The sequence below is a fragment of the Hordeum vulgare genome, chromosome 6H, assembly GCF_904849725.1.
Source record: "Hordeum vulgare subsp. vulgare chromosome 6H, MorexV3_pseudomolecules_assembly, whole genome shotgun sequence".
NCBI lineage: Eukaryota > Viridiplantae > Streptophyta > Magnoliopsida > Poales > Poaceae > Hordeum > Hordeum vulgare.
This window is the reverse complement of record NC_058523.1, coordinates 481,308,979-481,323,474: the sequence shown is the minus strand read 5'-3', so window position 1 is coordinate 481,323,474 and position 14,496 is coordinate 481,308,979.

The following is a 14,496-nucleotide window of genomic DNA, read 5'->3' as shown; positions in this document are numbered from 1 at the left end:
TGAGAAATGACTATGCTACCCTGCATGCTTGCGCAAGATCACGACCACGCCTAAGTCTTCTGGATAGTTCACGTACATGCGGTCGTTCTCCTAATCGTACTGCCACGCCAGCTGCATGACGTCGGGATCACCTGTCTCGGGGGTACGTGCACCTGTTGGGGTTTTGAAGGAATCTGTGAGCCACGGGGACTCAACAATCTATGACCTTGGTGCCAGAACTAGTCAAGTTATTAGGTAAGTAAGGTGGGGCATTTAGGTTGCAGCATCCTAAGCTTTTTAGTGGCTAACTTACGTAGAACATGTATGAAGGTGGTCTATACTAGCGGTCGATGATTAGCTGATCACTAAGTGATCCTGAACACCTACTTACGTCAGTCATAACCCCACCGTGTTCCCGTTCGAAGAGAGGTTCGAAGGGGACAGTCACGGTTACGCACACAGTTGGCAATTTTATTAGCGTTATGTTTAAGTTATCTATAACCGGATGTTAACAAATATTACAAGTTGCCACATAACCGCGGGCACGGCTTTCCGAAAGATTAAACCCTGCAGAGGTGCTCCAACTACTCCATCACAAACGGTCAGGGGCCGCAAAGTAATCCTCTATCACGAATCTCGTGATCTCGTCGGATTCCTTAGAGGAAAACCTCAACTCTGGGAGAACCAAAGCTTCACCGGGATTCCTATACGCAAGATATATCGCTAAGGTAAAACAAGACTAGCAGGACCTCCCGGTGTGTCGACGACCCTGATAAGAGCCGCGTATCTCAGTCTCAGGACAACACCGTCTATGCATAGTAGACAATGACCAAACCTCAAGTTTCCCCGAGGTGGTATTGCCGACTGCTAGGTGGGTGGACGAACACTCATGAGGAGCACTGGTCCGGGTTGTTGATTAAATTCCTCGGGGTAGCTATTCCCTATGCAGATTATTATTAAGTGATTAGAAGATTAAAACCAATGTTGGGTCCTGTCGGACAAGTCTTAACGCTACACGATTTATCAAGGGGGTCCCCATAACAACCCCGAACGTGTTAGGAGCGATTAGTTATGGAATCAAACATCGGTAGCCGGTAACTATGGCGGCAATAAAGGAACAAAACACCCGGCAAAAGGCTAGGCCTTCCGTTATTTACCAAGTATATAGGTGCGTTAAATAAATAACAAATTTAACATAATGATATCAAACTCATGTTATCACATGAGACAAAGCACCTGCAACTAGAAACGCTAACATTACTAGCTCAGCAAAGCCTACTTAGCCATTCAAGGTTGCTAGGAAGGGATAAGTGTTTGGGTTTCATGGCAATATCAGGAGACAATTATTTCAGTGGTAGGCAACAAGCATATGACGGAAGAAACGTAATCTAGCATAACAAGTCTAGAGATGGAATCAACGTCATATCATCTTGCCTGTGATGTCCTCAGCTTGGAACTGCTCTTGTTCGTCCTGCCCATACTCTCCCGGATCCACATACTCGTTCTCCGATCCCGGTACTACCCAACATAAAAGTAGCATCTAATGAACAACAGCACCTCAAGATGCAAGAAGCACATGATGCATGACATGAAAATGAACATGCATCTCTATTTCTATCACTGGCACAAGCATGAGAAGTAAATATAAGTTCCTGGACATAACTGCACTCTAAGCTATCTTGACATGCATGAGGATGACATGAACCGATGCGTCACGTGAAAACGATGCAAAACCATACAAAGAACGTTACAAATGGAGCTACGGATCAACGGGAAACAACGAAACAAGAAATGACGTCCTACGTATCGAAATCATCACAACACACACCAATGGCATACTTCTGGTATTTCTAGGTTGCCAAGGCATAAAACAAACCAACATGGATGGGGTGGTGCAAAGAATATCACCACACCATCATCTATGCACTCACAAGCATCAAAACTTCAAAACTATACAATCTGCCATAAATAGCACCATAGTCTTTTGAGAGCTACATGCAAAGCACCTACAGCCTCCCAAACATGCCAAATAAGATATGTGGCAGAAGCTATTCAAAAGTACTACAAGCATGAGCAACAAGCTAATGCAAAGGATTTTCACACACAGAGTTACACAGCTGCTAACTTGGACAAAACAACAGTTTTCAGGGACTTAGTGAAAATTCCAGATTCTCACTAGTTGTTTGTGCTCTGAAGCATTTTGACAGCACCCAAAACAATTTCCACAAGACTTCAAAGGGAATGGAAATTTATAGAGAGCTATACAAACACAAAAGCTACAATTTCCCAGTTGATAGCTAAGGTTGATTCACAACACATGGACCTCTACAAGCACAACAACAGGAGAAGAAAATATAAGCACATTCTTAGACTTGAGATTTTCAGTAAACTGGAATTTCAGCCACATTCCTACTTTGACTAAGCACCACTTGCACATATGATCTACTAAGCATGAAACAAAGCCAACATGCCATAGAGGGGGTCACCCTCTAATGCCACGACAAGGAATCAACCTCTTGGGCTCACCACATCTCATGGTACCAAGCTCCAAACATAGAACAATCTGAAAATATGTCATCTCCAGAAAGTGTTCCAAAGGCAAAACTAACTTCACCAATGGATTCCTGGGATGATTCTACCCCAAAAAATATATAAAACCTATGTGCTTGCATAGAACAAATGGGCACAAATAGAAAAGAAAATCTACATGGAATGACATATAGTGAATAGTGCATCATCACATGTGCTATTCACTAGAACAACACCTACACAAGCACTTGCACACTCTCACAAGCCCAATGGTGACATGAGGGGTTGACCTCATGTTCATGTGCCTTTAGCACATCACCATTCCCACACACATACAACAAGCACAAGCATAAAAGTCATCTACACATGTTATATAGAATTCACTACTAATCTTGCACTCACATAAGCACCTCTACACCCACAAGTATAATCTTGCACATGTGCTACGAAGTCACAAGCATGCCTTGGCATGTGTTAAACACACACACAAAGCGCTCACACACTCACTATGACAGCCCGATGCCGACGTTCCAGAAGATTCCCCCTTCTTTCCGTTTTCGTCGTGTGTCTATTTTTCTTTTGTCGCGTCGTCATTCCATCATTCGCATCATCTGCATTGCATCGGCATCTCCGTTGCCGCCAGTTTTCAAAACTTGCATCCGTTATTAGTTGCCGCTTCTCTTCGCGTTCGTCATTGTCCGTTCTGAGCCCAACCGCACTCGCACGCGCCCGCAGCAACGTTTAAATCTTGTTTTCAAAAGTGTGTTTAAAACTTTCTCTGATCAGGGTGAAACTTGGCATGCGATCGTAGTTACTTATAGCCAGGCCGCCTGTCGAATTTCATCGCGATCGGAGACCGTTTGGTACCCGAACGGTCGACCGTAGCGGCACCGTATTCGGTCTACCGTCGGACGTCTGTCGGTGTTTTAAAAAATCGTTGCCGCGCCGCCCATTCTCCCTCTCGTCTCCGGATATCCCCTCTACACAGCCGCGTACCCGTTCCCGCGTGCGGAATCGTTCGAATCCGACCCCGCGGTAGGATCCGGAACGCGATTCCGGTTAACCTAGTCCCCCATTTGTCTATAAATAGACCCCCCGGGTATTATTTTTAGACAACCCCTCCTTCCACCTCGGGATCTACGCCCCTCAAACCCTAATCCCCACGCTCTCTCCCGCAGCCTCTCTCTCCCTAGCCACCGTGGGCCCGCCGAGCCCATCCGAGGCCCGCCCGGGCCCGGATCGCGCCGCCCCCAGCGAGCCAGCACCTCCATACCGCGCTGCCGCCCTCCCCGTCGGCCCCGCCTCCAGCCGCCGCTCGCCGGAAGCACCGCCGGAGCAGCCGTTACCAGGCCGGAGCTCCGCCCTCTTCCTCCCCATCCCCTCCTCTCATCTTGGTCTCCCTCTCATGCTTCTTCTCTCCCTCTCTCTGTTCCCAAGAAGCCGCCATGGGAGACGCCGGCGATCTCCTCGCCCCGGCACCGGTTCGAGCCGCCACCGGTCGGAATGGGACCGGAGGCCCCGGATCAACCCGGATCTGCCGCCTCCCGGCCGCCTCCGTGCCTTGGCTGCCGCCCTCGCCTCCGGCCGCCGCCTCCATGGCCGCGTGCAGCCTGTGCACGAGGAGGACGACGAGCTGCTCGCACCAACCGCCGTGTGGGCGCAGGCCTCGCCCCTCCCAGCGCGCCTGGGCCGAGCGCCGACGCCCAGCTCGGCCTCCCCAGCGCCAGGCCGAGGCCCCGACCGGCCCAGCTCCTCGGCCAGCCCCACCCCGAGTTCCACTGCTCCAGGCCGGCCCAGCTCCTGGGCCAGATTTAGCCCGCGAGGTAAGCGCCCCCGAGCCCACTATTCCCCGCCCTAGGCGGCTGATTTTAAGTTGTGCATGCCCAGTTTTGGCCCGTAGCATTTTAGGATTTTTCTGGGAATTACTATTTTCAGATAAATACTATATTTCAAACGCCCGTAGATTATTATCCGTAAGTCGGATCGAGACGTGTAATATATAGATTTGGTGTAGAATTTCGCATAGTATCCGTTTTTGCAACTTGCATAAATGTTTGATGAGGTTTGTCCCACTGTTTGCCTAGAGGAACGTGTTGTCCCATTAGAATAGTGCCCGTATTTATTTTCCGCGCGAGTTCGAATTGCTCGGATGCCGTAGATTAAATGTCCATGTTTTAGGGACCATTTCTCCATGTAATTTAGAGCGGTCATTGGTATTTTTGCGCGTAGGGATTGCCGGTAGTTTATTTTCCCGTGTATAGGTTATTTTCCCGCATTTTTCGTGTGGCATTATATTGTTGTGCAACCCCAAATATTTTATATGTTTCCGGGGTACAAAAATCCATGGGATTTTTCTGTGCAATTAGTTTTAGCTTTTGAGTAAGTTAGTTCGCGCGATATTTTGCCGTGATGCCCTTTTGTTTAATTCTTAGGATTTATTCTGTGCTCCGTTTGACTAAGTTGTCAACTAGAGATTTGATCTTGGATGTTTTGTCTAGCCTCTGGTATTTTTAGTCGCAATAGAAATGCATGTTTAGGTGTGTTTTTCTTGCTCTCAAGTTGCTAGAAATAGTGCTGTTTTAGAGGAGCTGAAATATTTCTAAGTCTGGAATCTGTTATATTTTGTTGCTGCCTTGTCTTGCTTGTATCTTTTGATCTGTAACTCTTTTGAGGTTGGTCCAATGGAGTTAGTTGTACCCCTTGTGTTTCTCAAGCATGCCGTAGATTTTCATTCCATTTGGAGTCCTGTAGCTTATGGTTTGGCTGTTGTCAATATGGCTTCAGATCGAAAACTGCACTTTCATGAGGTGTAATTTTCACTAAGTCTGAAATAGTGTGTGGGATGCCATTTTGTGACTTATTTTCCTAGTGTTCCTTGCTGCCATGCTAGATGATGTTAGTTGTTTGTAGTAGTGCTTCTTGCCCTCTTCCGTTCCATGCCTTGCTTGAGCATATCGGAGTTGTGTAGCTCGTAGTTGTGGGGCGTAGAAAATGCTATGTGGCTGAATTTGGCAGATTGTAGTCATTTCTTGTTTTGCTCGTAGTTGTTGAACCATAGCTCCGATTTGATCGTGTCCTATATGAAACTTGCTTAGAATCTCGTCTAGTTTCATTTTCTCTTGCTGTTTGTATGATTAGAAGTGCTCCTGACCGCCGTTGCACACATATTGCATTCATGCCATCATATCTTGCGGTGGTTGTATCTTTTGAACCGTAGCTCCGTTGGAGATGTTCTTTATTTAAAGATTGCTTGAAATGACGCATAGAATCACGTGAACCTATTTGTTTTGCTGTTTAACAACCAATTATATGTGATAGTTCAGATCTGGACAGAATTGTAAATTAACATGTGAGGTCATCTCGGAGGTGCTATATGACATTTCCGACCTCATTTAAAATGTCTAGATAGGTAGTTTAATTTCTGCTTCACCTCTTGCATGTTTGACAACATTAATGTTGTCGTGTAAATAACTGGGAGTGAACTAAATAATTAAACGTGGAGTTTCGTCAATATGCAAACTCGTTGCATATTGAACTTCACTTAATGTGTAGTTTTGATTGTGTGAAATTGTCATGCCGTGACTTGCACGTATTCAGCTGCTCATGCATCATTTGTGTTGTGCATTGTGTGGTGAATTCCGTGTGATGATTTTTGTTCCCGGTTTGCTTCGTCTCGATAGAGTTCCGCAGCGTGCCGGATTGTGAGGACCCGTTCGACTACGTCGGTTCGTCTGCTTCACGGATACATTCTTCTTCCAAGCGGGATCTAAAGCAAGATGATCATTTCCCCAGATACCATTACTATCATTGCCACGCTAGTTTCATCGCCTCTATTGATTATGTCTCGTTGCCTACCACATGTTAAACATCAGCCTCTCAACAATGCCATGATCACCTTCAACCTGTACGACCTAGCAAACCACTGTTTGGCTATGTTACCGCTTGCTTAACCCTGTGTTAGCGTTGCTAGTTGCAGGTGCAGTTGCTTCCATGTGATAACATGGGGTCCTTGATATATCACCATATTAATATTATTTATTTAATGCACCTATATACTTGGTAAAAGGTGGAAGGCTCGGCCTTTCTAGCCTGGTGTTTTGTTCCACCTTTGCCCCCTTAGTTTCGGCTACTGGTGTTATGTTCCATAATTGAGCGCTCCTAACACGATCGGGGTTGTTATGGGGACCCCCTTGATAATTCGTTTTAGATTAAAGCTGGTTTGGCAAGGCCCAACTTTGGTTCTACTTTTGCCCAACATAATAATTTTGATAAATTGAAATGCATAGGGAGTTAGCGCTACCCCAGGAGTAATTTTACATAAACAGGGGGGCAGTGCTGATGGTGTTGGTCCCAAAAGGACAGACTGCGGGGCCACCACGGGGCAACTCGAGGTTTGGCACCTGTAGGCTTTTCCATCCGTCGTGTCCTGAGAACGAGATGCGCGGCTCCTATCGGGTTCGTCGACACGTCGGGCGGCCTTGCTGGATTAGTTTTACCTTTGACGAGATATCTTGTGCATCGGGATTCCGGTGATGCTTTGGGTAATCTCAGAGTTGAGGTTTTCCACTAGGGAATCTGACGAGATCGCGAGCTTCGTGATTGAGGATTTCTATGCGGCTTGTGGTAATTTGTGATGGACTAGTTGGAGCACCCCTGCATGGTTAAATCTTTCGGAAAGCCATGCCCGCGGTTATGTGGCAACGTGGAAACTTTGTTTAACACTGGTTCTAGATAACTTGAAGTTAACTTAATTAAAACATGCCAATTGTGTGCGTAACCGTGACTGTCTCTTTCGTGAGTTCCTTCTCCGATCGAGGACACGGTGGGGTTATGTCTGACGTAGGTAGGTGTTCAGGATCATCCATTTGATCATCAGTAGTTCACGTCCGTTATGCGTAGATCTTCCCCCTCTTATTTCTTGTACTCGTAAGTTTAGCCACCAAATATATACTTAGCCGCTGCCGCAACCTCACCACTTAACCTTACCTCACCCATTAAGCTTTGCTAGTCTTGATACCTTTGGAAATGAGATTGCTGAGTCCCCTATGGCTCACAGATTAGTACAACACCAGTTGCAGGTATAGGTAAAGGTCACTTGACATGAGCGCGTTGATTGTTCATTTGGAGTTGCTTCTTCTTCTTCTTCTTCATCGATCTAGGATGGGTTCCAGGCCGGCAGCCTGGGATAGCAAGGATGGACGTCGTTCTTCTTTTGTCGTTTATTTTCGTCCGTAGTCGGACCGTGCTCTTACTCTTGATGATTATGTAATGTTCTGATGTGACTCTGATGTAGCTTGTGGCGAGTGTAAGCCAACTCTTTATATATCTCTTCTTTTCAGTACATGTACTTGTAAAGATATCCATTCTTGCGACACGACGAGATGCGCTTCTATCCCTGAAGAGGCCCTCGTGCTAAATTGAGGATAGGGTCGCATCTTGGGCATGACAAGTTGGTATCAGAGCAGTACCGACTTAGGAGCCCCCTTGATTGATCGAACTTGGCCGAGTCGAGTCTAGTGAAAAACTGCTTTGAGTCTAGTTATATATCGGAGAGTAGGATTCTTTTTTCTCCTCTTCTATGCTCTGGTGAGGAATCTTGACGTAATAATTTACTCTACTCCTCTTCCCACTCAAAATTTTTTGAGGATCACGCGGATATTTTTGGAATCTATATGATGCCGATGTGACGGAGTTCTGTCTTGGTGCCTCCTATCTGCTTTAAATTTCAGGGCAGTTGAACTCCAGGGGATTCTTGAGCACATCGTTATCATTCAGATTTCTTAGTATCTCAGAACGAAGGATGTTCATAATTGCTTCAATACTAGTAGTGGCGAGATAACCCCGATGTCCCCAGTACTGGTGCAGATTGTTCGGGAGTACTGCCATACTTTGTATCGTTGTGATCACGAGGGTCTATTGTAGATGAAGGTCCGAGATTGTGGCCGTGTGTTGACGGATGTGATACAGGTGACGGGTTAGTATAGGAGTTGTGTGATATTAGTCCTTGTATCCGTGTACCACATTGCATGATCATATATTTCGGGAATTCATAGGTGGGAATTCAAGTAGTTACTTATAGGACAATCTTCCAACAAACGCATGATGTTAGGTTGGGGTTCGACATCTAGTGGATTCGTTTGTTCACGGTCGACTTACAGCGGTACACGTTGTGTCTTAAAGAGTCCTTGTAGCTGGCTACGACTCGGGGACGCTTCGTATGTCGGGTGCACTGCCTTGCACTTGATGGCTACTGTAAAATCGAGCCCGTGCGATCCTGTCCATGAAAATATCGGACGAAATCTTTCTCATGAGTTTATCTGGCTTGTTTCATAAGCCTCATCCCTTTGTTTTGCTGAATATGGTAATTCAGTTGCTTCGATGTCAAGTGGTGATTTTAGATCTTTTCTGAGCAGTGTTCTCATATTCATATGAGAGTGCTAATCCTTTTGCTTAATCAATTGTCTTATCAATTCTTGTCGACCGGAGTCGTCATGTTAATTCCTTTTTAACCGGTGTGTTTCTCTCCAAGTGGATTCAATCCTCTCCAATTCTTGCAGATCTTTCTCTCATTTATTCCGGAGTTCATCTCATCTGTCCCAATTTGTCTTTGTTTTCCCGCCCTCCCGCCCTTTTCTTCAATGTTTCAGTCATCATTCTAGTGCCTTCATATTCAGTGATGCTTCCGCTATCTCTTCTCCCTTTTTGTACCCGGTGATTCATTGTGAAGATTCTCAGGAGCTTCATGTTCATCCTTATTCAGTCTTGTTATTTTTTCGGTGAATTCAATTTAGTTGTCCGTGTCATCTAATCCATTCATCCTTGCAATTCTTTCCTATGTGGGGAATTCTTATGAGCCTATCTTGTTATTCATTCCTCTCTTTTCCATTCGGAGTGCTGAAGTATCTCAGTAGTTCCATTTTCGATTATTTTGAGGTTCTCAACCTCATCTAGTTCTATTCATACTGGTGCAATATCCCTCTTTCTAGCAATCTTGTCAACGGTGGTTTCTTTGAGTGGGCCCATAACCCACAGGTTCTTCCCAGGATCTTTCCTGGCTCTTTTAATCTTTTCCCGGAGTTCTCTAATTATTTCAACTATGACGTAAGTATGAATTTCATCAGTCATATCCCTTCTCCAAGATCTATTGGAATTTATTCCCGTCTTTGGCTCAACCTTTCATTCCTCATTATTCCGGAGTGTCTCGGTTATTCTTGTTGTGTTCCTCGTCATCATTCTCAGCTTGCTATTCGAAGGAGTGTTCCCTCAGTCTTGTTCCATTCTTGTAAAGATTGTCATCTCAGCTTCGTGTTATCCTCTCAATTGTTTCTTTCATGAGTGATTCATTTCTTGCTATCCGGTGCATTTCTGAGTTGTTTTCTTTCCCGATCCTCCGAAGGCCATCATTTCAGAAGATTCTTCGTTCTCAGCTTTCAGCTTTCATCCTCAATTCTTCTCAATTGTTGTCTCTTCGTTCGTCTCCCGTTTATCCTGTGCCTTGTTCTAGTTTTATTTCACGTGGATCATGATCTCTTTATTCTCATGTATCTCCATTCATTCATGGTTGCCTCGTTCATTTCAATTCTTACCGGTGCTTCCTTCAATTATGCCTCAAGTGGTGCTTACCTATCTCTCTCTTCAAGTTTCTTTCAAGAATAATAAGTGGTATGCTAGATCTGTTGCTTGTCATCAATTTAACTTGATGAAGGATAAGCATAACATAATTCTTATTCTTGTTCGTAGTATTTTGTATTCCTATTCCGGAGGGCTCATGATATCAATTCTTTTCTCAAGTGTTCTTATCTTTTCTTTTCCGGAGTTCCAAGTTTTGTCAATTATCTCTTCGTGTTGCTTCATCTAAATCTTGGTAAGGTCATAATCTTATTCTTTCTACCTTCATATCGTTGCACCATTCATTTGTATACGGAGGTCCTTCATGGTGGTTCATCAAGGTTTCTATCCATTCTCAAGTGTTCTTCAAGATTCTTGTTGGAGAACCTCAACTATCCTTTCTCTTGTATTTATATGTGCAGTTGTTCTTCCTTCATCCTTTGAGGTGGTATTATAGCATTCTTGTTAGTGTAGGAGCCTCGAAGAGTTTTTGTTTCAAGAATGATACAATTAAATCCATCAATTCTTTGATCATGAGGTATTTCAACCCATGATTTCTTCATTGAGCTATTTTTGGTTTGGATTCACCTAAAGCTTTTCCTATGGATGTTGTTATCATGGTCCTTCCCATTAATCCTAGTTCTCAATGTACCCTCTTGGTGTATGAAGTTTTCTTATCTTTGCTTTCAACTATCCTTGTTTCTTTTAGTGATTGGTTGTCACCTCATATTTGTTGAGATGATTTTCATAAGCCCACTACTATCTTGTTCTTTTCGTCGTTGGTTTTCCAACTACTGTGTCTATTCTCTATCCGGAGGCTCTTCAATTCTATCGTGATGATAGTTGTCATTTCTTTCTTCATTCTCTTCTTCCGTATGAGCTAGTTCCTATTCTATTGTTCTGGAGGCTTTGTGATATTGCTCTTTTGGGTCAATCTTGTTGTTCTATCAAGATTTTGGTGTTCCCTTGCTCTATTTAGTTGTTTGTTATGAACATTGTCTAATTCTCCTACCTTTTCGAATTTTTTGTCCCATTTTCCTACCGAAGTGCTGCCGAAATTTTCCGTGAATTCTTGCTTCTTTCTCATATCACTCCTCATCGCTTTGCAACCTTCAGGGATCATTGATTCACTCGTTTGTCAAGGAAGCGACTAAATTTTTACCTCTTGCTTTCTCATCCTCTCCCCCTTTCATTCTTGGATCTCAGGGCGAGATCTTCTTGTAGTGTAGGAGAGTTGTGACAGCCCGATGCCGGCGTTCCAGAAGATTCCCCCTTCTTTCCGTTTTCGTCGTGTGTCTATTTTTCTTTTGTTGCGTCGTCATCGCATCATTCGCATCATCTGCATTGCATCGGCATCTCCGTTGCCGCCAGTTTTCAAAACTTGCATCCGTTATTAGTTGCCGCTTCTCTTCGCGTTCGTCGTTGTCCGTTCTGAGCCCGACCGCACTCGCACGCGCCCGCGGCAACGTTTAAATCTTGTTTTCAAAAGTGTGTTTAAAACTTTCTCTGATCAGGGTGAAACTTGGCATGTGGTCGTAATTAGTTATAGCCAGGCCGCCTGTCGAATTTCGTCGCGATCGGAGACCGTCTGGTACCCGAACGGTCGACCGTAGCGGCACCGTATTCGGCCTACCGTCGGACGTTTGTGAGTGTTTTAAAAACTCGTTGCCGCGCCGCCCGTTCTCGCTCTCGTCTTCGGATATCCCCTCTACACAGCCGCGTACCCGTTCCCGCGTGCGGAATCGTTCGAATTCGACCCCGCGGTTGGATCCGGAACGGGATTCTGGTTAACCTAGTCCCCCATTTGTCTATAAATAGACCCCGGGTATTATTTTTAGACAACCCCTCCTTCCACCTCGGGATCTGCGCCCCTCAAACCCTAATCCCCATGCTGTCTCCCGCAGCCTCTCTCTCCCCAGCCACCGTGGGCCCACCGAGCCCATCCGAGGCCCGCCCGGGCCCGGATCGCGCTGCCCCAGTGAGCCAGCACCTCCATCCCGCGCTGCCGCCCTCCCCGTCGGCCCCGCCTCCAGCCACCGCTCGCCGGAAGCACCGCCGGAGCAGCCGTGACCAGGCCGGAGCTCTGCCCTCTTCCTCCCCATCCCCTCCTCTCATCTCGGTCTCCCTCTCACGTTTCTTCTCTCCCTCTCTCTGTTCGCAGGAAACCGCCATGGGAGACGCCGGCGATCTCCTTGCCCCGGCACCGGTTCGAGCCGCCACCGGCCGGAATGGGACCGGAGGACCCGGATCCGCCCGGATCTGCCGCCTCCGTGCCTTGGCTGCCGCCCTCGCCTCCGGCCGCCGCCTCCATGGCCGCGTGCAGCCTGTGCACGAGGAGGACGACGAGCCGCTCGCACCAACCGCGGTGTGGGCGCAGGCCTCGCCCCTCCCAGCGCGCCTGGGCCGAGCGCCGACGCCCAGCTCGGCCTCCCCAGCGCCAGGCCGAGGCCCCGACCGGCCCAGCTCCTCGGCCAGCCCCACCCCGAGCTCCACTGCTCTAGGCCGGCCCAGCTCCTGGGCCAGATTTAGCCCGCGAGGTAAGCGGCCCCCGAGCCCACTATTCCCCGCCCTAGGCGGCTGATTTTAAGTTGTGCATGCCCAGTTTTGGCTCGTAGCATTTTAGGATTTTTCTGGGAATTACTATTTTCAGATAAATACTATATTTCAAACGCCCGTAGATTATTATTCGTAAGTCGGATCGAGACGTGTAATATATGGATTTGGTATAGAATTTCACGTAGTATCCGTTTTTGCAACTTGCATAAATGTTTGATGAGGATTGTCCCACTGTTTGCCTAGAGGAACGTGCTGTCCCATTAGAATAGTGCCCGTATTTATTTTCCACGCGAGTTCGAATTGCTCGGATGCCGTAGATTAAATGTCCATGTTTTAGGGACCATTTCTCCATGTAATTTAGAGCGGTCATTGGTATTTTTGCACGTAGGGATTGCCGGTAGTTTATTTTCCCGTGTATAGGTTATTTTCCTGCATTTTTCGTGTGGCATTATATTGTTGTGCAACCGCAAATATTTTATATGTTTCCGGTGTAGAAAAATCCATGGGATTTTTATGTGCAATTAGTTTTAGCTTTTGAGTAAGTTAGTTCGCGCGATATTTTGCTGTGATGCCCTTTTGTTTAATTCGTAGGATTTATTCCGTGCTCCGTTTGATTAAGTTGTCAACTAGAGATTTGATCTTGGATGTTTTGTCTAGCCTCTGGTGTTTTTAGTTGCAATGGAAATACATGTTTAGGTGTGTTTTTCTTGCTCTAAAGTTGCTAGAAATAGTGTTGTTTTAGAGGAGCTGAAATATTTATATTTCTGGAATCTGTTATATTCTGTTGCTGCCTTGTCTTGCTCGTATCTTTTGATCTGTAACTCTTTTGAGGTTGGTCCAATGGAGTTAGTTATACTCCTTGTGTTTCTCTAGCATGCTGTAAATTTTCATTCCATTTGGAGTCCTGTAGCTTATGGTTTTGCTGCTGCCAATATGGCTTTAGATCGAAAACTGCACTTTCATGAGGTGAAATTTTCACTAAGTCTGAAATAGTGTGTGGGATGCCATTTTGTGACTACTTTTCCTAGTGTTCCTTGCTGCCATGCTAGATGATGTGAGTTGTTTGTAGTAGTGCTTCTTGCCCTCTTCCATGCCATGCCTTGCTTGAGCATATCGGAGTTGTGTAGCTCGTAGTTGTGGGGCGTAGAAAATGCTATGTGGCTGAATTTGGCAGATTGTAGTCATTTCTTGTTTTGCTCGTAGTTGTTGAACCGTAGCTCCGATTTGATTGTGTCCTATATGAAACTTGCTTAGAATCTCGTGTAGTTTCATTTTCTATTGCTGTTTGTATGATTATAAGTGCTTGTGACCGCCGTTGCACACATATTGCATTTATGCCATCATATCTTGCGGTGCTTGTATCTTTTGAACCGTAGCTCCGTTGGAGATGTTCTTTATGTATAGATTGCTTGAAATGACGCGTAGAATCACGTGAACCTATTTTTTTTTTGCTGTTTAACAACCAATTATATGTGATAGTTCAGATCTGGACAGAATTGTAAATTAACATGTGAGGTCGCCTCAGAGGTGCTATATGACATTTCCGACCTCATTTAAAATGTCTAGATAGGTAGTTTAATTTCCGCTTCACCTCTTGCATGTTTGACAACATTAATGTTGCCGTGTAAATAACCGGAAGTGAACTAAATAATTAAACGTGGAGTTTCGTCAATATGCAAACTCGTTGCATATTGAACTTCACTTAATGTGTAGTTTTGATTGTGTGAAATTGTCATGCCGTGATTTGCATGTATTCAGCTGCTCATGCATCATTTGTGTTGTGCATTGTGTGGTGAATTCCGTGTGATGATTTGTGTTCCCGGT